The sequence below is a fragment of the Helianthus annuus genome, chromosome 11 (assembly GCF_002127325.2).
Source record: "Helianthus annuus cultivar XRQ/B chromosome 11, HanXRQr2.0-SUNRISE, whole genome shotgun sequence".
Lineage (NCBI taxonomy): Eukaryota > Viridiplantae > Streptophyta > Magnoliopsida > Asterales > Asteraceae > Helianthus > Helianthus annuus.
Genome location: NC_035443.2, coordinates 96,778,529 through 96,785,804, shown reverse-complemented (window position 1 = coordinate 96,785,804; position 7,276 = coordinate 96,778,529). Strand labels below are relative to the sequence as shown.

The 7,276-nt window shown below is 40.7% G+C and overlaps 1 non-coding gene across 1 annotated transcript; it reads left to right on the top strand.

Moving 5' to 3' along the window:
* Nucleotides 1-2,187: 2,187 nt before the first annotated feature.
* Nucleotides 2,188-2,293, top strand: LOC118484532. The gene has a single exon (XR_004873642.1). It is a non-coding gene; the product is annotated as a small nucleolar RNA R71 (small nucleolar RNA).
* The last annotated feature ends 4,983 nt before the right edge of the window (nt 2,294-7,276 follow it).

Genomic DNA, 7,276 nt, shown 5'->3' with positions numbered 1-7,276 from the left:
AATACGCGAGAAAACGCATTTTGGCCGAAACTACGACTCGTCACTGAGCCTAGATAACGTGGTAATCAGTAGGTATAGTTACTAGGGACTATAACCATCGTGATTACGCTCACGTTATGAAGTTCAAACGAACTTTGCGTTGACCATAAACTGGTCAATGCAGAAAGTCAAACACAGTTTGACTTTAACGCTAAAACGAACGAAAAACGCGAAAGAATACTTACAGAAGGTCCCCGCAAGATTGATTTCCGAGTATTTCTCAGGTATGAAGTGTTTATAACTCCAACTTAGAGAAAATCTCAGAATCAAGTGGGTTTGAATGAAGTTGGGGTTGGGTATTTATAGGAAACATGGAAATGTTAAGATCGTTTCTTGTTCCCCAAGCGTTTAATCTGAGCCGTACAACACACACCCACTGAATTACAAACCCATGGGAGCCCCTAGGATTGATAAAAACCATTTGCAAGTGGTTTTGAAGTGCTAAACAGCTGCAAACAGCTGTTTGCAACATTTTTGCATAACTGGGGAGGCCATGCGGCCCGCATCAGGATCCACACAAACTCAGGCGGGCCGCCTGAGCTTGTCTGATCAGCACAACTTTTCAAAAATGACAGTTTCAGCCCCTGCATGCTTTTAAGTCCATTTTCGACACGTTTAAGGCCCGTTAACCTCATTTCAAGCCTCTAAAATGAAGTTAAAGTATAGGGAACTCAAAACATGCTCAAAAATATCTCGGATGTCGGTTCGTTTGGTCGTACGATCGCGATGTTCGCTTAATTACGACGGAATGCGCATAAGCGCGAAAAACGATCCAAATTGCGCGACGAATGAATTTTTCTCATGCCAAACACAAAGGCATAATATTAGGATGCTTACATAAATTTTTGGAAGTCCGGAAGTATTCAGAACGTAAAATATGCGCGAAAATGCAAACTTATGCACTTTTTGACGCTTTTAGTCCCTGAATGAGCATAAAGTTTATTTTTGCGCACCAAACACCTCAAAGCCTATTTCTAAGCTATGTAAAGGATATTTAGGGCATATTTAACTTATGATCAAGTTCCGGAGGGTCTGTTACAGTACGAATTGACATACTTTCACAGTTTGTCGAATTTAGTCCCTGTAAGCGAATAAACTTGATTTCGGCATACCAAACCATCCAAATCTTATTTCTAAGTTATGTAAGGGTTATTTAAGATATGTTAAGCCTATGTCACTATTCTGGAGTGTTTGTTGCATTAAACTGGTTATATTTACGAATCAGATCGCGTATAACCTTCCAGAAAGCGATTTAAAGCCCGAAATCGAACAAGAATTAATATGTGCAAACGATACACATATTTACACAAAATCCCAAGTATGAAATACAATATTTCATTGGTTTGGTATTTGTTTGATGGTCGTGGTGACACAGGTGTCACAAGTTGACCCTTGTTTTTCTTCAATTCAGCCACGTCGGTTGCTAATTGACCCATTTGGGTTGTTAGTGATTGGATGCTTTTGTCACGAACCTTATCCTTTTGCATTCGAACTTCATCAAGTTGGTTCCGTTTTTGCATCTCCATTTGCATGCTCTTTAGCATCTCCATCATCTCGTTTCCACCCGAAGACCCCCCTTGTTCTTGACCCGTTTGATATTGCTTTTGATAACCTTGGTTGTTCCCGCCTCGATATCCACCTTGGTTATTGTAAGGTTGGCGTGAACCAAAGTTACCTTGGCTACCTTGAAAGTTCGGGTTAGCTTGATTTGAAGGGTTCCCATACCGAAAATTTGGGTGGTTCCTCAACCCGGGGTGGTATGTATTAGAGTTCATGTTGTTGTAGTTTCTACCACCCCCTCATTGACCTTGAACCGCATGGACTTCTTCGTATTGCCCTTCCACCATCCCTTGGCAATTTTCAGCCGCATGACCTATTTCATTACACAAAGCACAAACATCATAAATTTGGTTAGTAGTTTGAACATTACCATCATCAATGGCGTGCACTTGAAGTCGGGCAATGGCCGGTCGGGCTCTCCTTGATGCTTGAGCTTTTCTCTTAGATGTAGTTGCCATGCTCTCCAAAAACTCCCAATCATCGTTCTCATAATTTGTACCAAAAGTCCCACCGGTAATGGACATTAGATCACGAGCATCTTCGGCACTCAACCCCTAGTGGAAGGCATTCATCAATTCCCACAATTCGATTCCATGGTGAGGGCAATTTCTGATCATCATATTGAAACGCTCAAAAGCCTCGTGAAACATCTCACCATGTTGTTGTTGGAAGCTTCTCAACCCCTTTCTTGCATCGTTGGTCTTTTGGGCGGTGTAAAACTCATCCAAGAAAGTTTGTTGCGTCTCCCCCCATGTATATATGGATGCCGAAGGCAAAGTGTAGAACCATTTTTTCGCCTTATCTTCCAAAGAAAATTGGAATAATACGAATTTAATATCGTCGGCTGAAAACCCTTGATTCCCAAGAGTGTTACAAATCGATTCATAAGCCTCCAAATGAAAGTAAGGCTCCTCCGTTGCTAACCCCTTATATTTTGGTAAACTTTGCAAAGAGTTGGTCCTCACTTCAAATGTCCTCCCTTGATCATTGTGAGGAATGACTACCGGTGAAGGGTTATGAGTGATTACCGGCCTAAAATGTGCTTCGATGCCCCTCATGTTTTCCCTAAGGTGCCTCCTTGGTACACCGAACCTACCTCTTGGAGGAATAGGACCCATTGGCCTTGGTACTTGCCCTTGTGGTGCAATTGGTTGTTGAAACTGTTGTTGTCGCATCGGTGGGCGTTGAGGTGGTCTTTGAAATTGTGGTTGTACATTTTGTGGCCGAACTTGTTGCAATGGGATAGGATGTTGCATTGGTGGCCCTTGTGGTCTCGGCCTAATGTGTTGTGGTATGAGTTGTTGTTGTTGTGGCATTCCACCGACACTTGCCATCCCTTGCGATTGACTTTGCACATAACCGAATTCTCCTTGATCACCATAACCCCCGTAAGCATACCCATCTTTATCATACCCCTCAAATTCCTCAAATCCTTCATCATACCCATCTCCTTGAATTCCCGATTGCCCAAATGGAAGGGTTGAATATTGAAAACCCGCTTGGTTCGATGGTCTGAATGTTGAAGTAGCATGGACAATGGTCGAAATTGGTGCTATGGTATGGCTTGAATATGACGGACCCGCACCCGGGAAGAAATGGGATAATGGTGGTATAGTAGTGGAAGGGTTAAAGGTAATGGTTGGTTCTTCTTGGGTAGTAATGGGTTGTGTGGTGTTGGTTGGTGTAGTGTCATGAGGTGGAGTAGGAATTGTAGTGGAATTTGGTATGGTTGTGTTTGGTGATGGTTGTGTGGAAGTAGGTATAAATGATGAGGTCGTTTGACCCGTTGTAGGTGGAATTTGTGAATCAGCCATGATGTTTCTTGGTGTAATGGGTGAAGTGGGTGAACCAATGATTCTGTTTTCTCGTAATAAAACCCTGTTTTGCCGTAACGTTCTTTCGATTTCCGGATCAAATGACAATGGTGACGCTTTGTGAGAGCCTCTAGTATGCATGCACCTGTAGAACCTGCACACTAAACACACCAGTGTAAACCCGAAAATAACAAAGCAAAACTAACAAACTGACACACGTTGCACACTACTCCCCGGCAACGGCGCCAAAATTTGACGTGCTTGTCGTGGTACACGCAAATTTAATCCCAATAACAACTATAGATAGTGGTAAAAGGGTATCGAACTCAGGGAGTATGTGGAAAGTGTGTTGATTTTATAGCTTTGCGAATTAACTACAATTAACCTAATTTGCAGAAAATAAAGTTCAATGATTTGGATTGTTGTTTTAGAAAACTAAATTAATAACTAATTGCAAATAAAGATTGGTTGTTTAACAGATTAGGAGAACAATGACCATCTTAGGATTCAGTTTCCTTTAACAATTGTGTGAAATTTCAACTAGAAAGAGTTACATAGACATAACTCGTACATACATAATCGAAGTGATAAAAGGGAACAAAGTACTCGGATTTCTAATGCGAGGTTGTTTCCCGATGATCAATTAATCAATAACCAACCCTAACCCTTCCCGTGATATCTCGATTGCTGTTAGGATCCGAGGCTCTCATGATTGTGCTTGTTTGTATAAATTGAACATTCAGTGTATATGAAACAAAGTAAAGTGCAGCGGAAATGAATACAAACTTTGTTAAACACATCAAAGGAGAATATAGTTTGATAAACAATTGCTTTTTCATAGAGTCGAATGATTACATCAAAAGCAAAAGATTACAATGCAAGCTTACAGACTAAACTCCCCCTCAGCCTGATACTCCAGAGTTGGTTGCACAAGATGAAAGGATTGAATTGAGGAGAAGAACTCACTCAAAACGAATCAAATGTAACAGTACTGAGTACTATTATATTTATAGGCAAACCAAACTACTGATGCACTTCAGCTGACGTCACCATGATAGTGACTTCTAACAACCTAACAACCTGTAGACACTGATCTATACAAAACTACTGATGTCTAACAACTGATAGATAATATAATACAAAACAAGTCTAACATTGTTCACGTTCCACTGTTGTAGCCTAAGCACTGATTACTTGAACATCAGTGCTTTCTTCAAAAGGTGATCAGTCTTTGAATGAGCAGTGCTTGAATCTTCAGCAGCACTTAAGAGACAGCAGTAGATAGAGCTCAGCGTTTGCCTTTCAGCAGTCTTTGGTTGTTTCATCAGTGTTTGGTTCATCAGTTGTTCTTCTGAGCAGTGTTTAGGGTGTATCAGCAGATAGGTAACCACTGTCAAGGGGAGAGCTTAGTGTAAACATCTGCTTATTGTGAATCCACTGTTGTGACCAGGTTTTGGCTTTACATTATCTGTTCCTCTGGTAGGGCTCAATCCCAACAATCTCCCCCTGGAACAGATAATGCCAAAACCAGTCATTATTCTGGATCTTTATTCTTCATCAGAAGTTCCTTTGCTTTTCCTTTAAATTCTTCTTCAAACGCTTTGGAACTTTAATCAGCCTCATCCCTGCACAGTGAAAGCTCAAGGAGACCTTGTAGATCTTCAACACTTAGGCCTAGTGCTTGATTCCTTGATATATGCCTCACTTCTCCATTGGTTCTGATCAGAGTCAATACGTGGGTCTTTTGATCAGAGAGCCACTTTAGTATTTTAAAACCAAATGGGTTTCTTGGGAGAGGTTTATTGACTGATGAGCTTAGAGTGATTGGCCTAGTGAAGAAGTGCAGAGCAGTATCATGAGCTTCAGACACTCGTATGAATGCTTTTTCAATAATCTCATTAGCTGCAGCTAGGTCTGCTTCAACTTCTTTGTCACACAGCTCACTGTTTATGATATCTGCTGATGACTTTTTGCTTACTACTTTGACCCTTTTGGCAAGGTTTTGTAGTTTTGCTAATCTTTCTTTGTCTGAAGCTATTTTCTTGATAGCTTCTTCAATCTGATCAGCTTCTTTGTTCTCTTCTTCTCCAGCAGACAACATTTTCTTCCTTTCTTTTCTTAACTCTGTGACAAAAGCTTCTGCTGTGCTGATATGTGTTTCAAAGGTCTTGACCTGCTCCTGTAGCTTTTTGTAGTTAGACTTTTTAGGAGTGTCAGAGGCTTTCAACCTCTGCTTCTCAAGCCTTTCATAAGCTTCATCCGTTTGCTGCTTTGACCATTTTGCTATGGCATCCGCAGTACCCACCTTTCCATCCACCAACTCCTCCTGCTTTCTTTTATGCTCGGAAATAAGATCAGCTATGAATTTGTTGTATTTGTTCCAATTTGGAGCTGTCTTTTTCTTCCGAGGATCAAGTATAATCTTTTCAATTCTTTTAGCCTCATGCTTTAGTGCAATGATTGGCCAGTCTTTGAATTTTGTTTCTTCAGCAGGATATAACTTTTCTTTCATTATGTATGCAAGATATTCTTTTCTCAATTCATTTCGTTGTTCTTTAGGGAATAAACTTGATATTTCTTTGTTCAGATCACTTGCATATTCTTCCATTTGTTTGACTTTGTTGAGCAGGAATTCCCTTCTTTCCAAAATGGCTTCATCACCTTGATCCTTGCACTCAACTTTGGCTCTTATCCTTGCTTGTCTTGCTTTCATTTCGATATATTCATCCATGTTTTCTGGAATTATGAAGCCTATGATAGAAGGAAATTTCCTTTTTGTAGGATCATCTTCAGTGTAAAACTGTTTCATCTCATTTTTCACAGCTTCTAATTCCAATGGATATTTAGCAGCAACAGGATCATACTTTTCATCAGTAGCCTGTGTTGTTTCTCTTTTTCTTTTGTGAGACTTTGGAGGTTGTGGTGTTGGAATGATGAGATCAGTGGTGGATGTTTGACTAACAGTGGTTGAAACAACTGGTGTTACAACCGCTGTCGTCATTACAACTGCTGATATGTCAGCAGATGTCTTCTGCTTTTGAGCAGGGGATGGAGGATGTGTCATAGTATTTGATGGTGGTGATGGTGGTGGTGGTGGTGACTCATCATCAGGAATGAAATCCCTTCTCCTTTTTAATGTAGGAGAGGCTGATGATGATTTGGGTGGATCAGTGGTTTGAGATTGGATAGCAGTGGTTTGTGATCGTGATTGACTGACAGTGGTTGAAACAACTGGTGTTTCAATCACTGTTGTCATTACAACAGATGTTGTAACATCTGCTGTCTTCTGCTTTATGGCAGGAGGCAGTGGTGGTAATATGATTGTAGATGATGATGGTGGTGGAACAGTGGTTGTGATGGTATGTGATGGAGTGGTGTGTGTTGGAGGTGTGTGTGTTGATGATAAGGCAGCTGTTTGGCTACTGACAGCAGTTTTTGTAACTAGTGATGTATTAGCTGTTTGATTTGAAGATTTTGTACCAGCTATTTTTGTAACTACTGATGTATCTTCTGGTTCAATATACAACCCATCTTCAATTCCTTTCTTTCTCAACTTGATTTTCTCCCCCTTTTTGGCATTATCTGCAAGGGGTGTATTCATGAAGAGGATGGTAGAAGGAGCTTTTTCACTATGAGCAGTCTTTTGGATGCTGGCCTTTATAGCCTTGATGTCTGCTTGAGTGTCTTTAAATCTGGATTCCACCATGTTGGTCAGCATTTGTACTTGAATAGCATGCTTTTGATCAGCCATATGTTGCTGTTTTTCAAGCATGGGTTGAAAAATATTCCAAAGCTCATTTGCAGCAAATGCATGTTGTGCAGGTGCTTGAGCAGGAACAACAGTAGCTTGTGCTTTCTGAGCT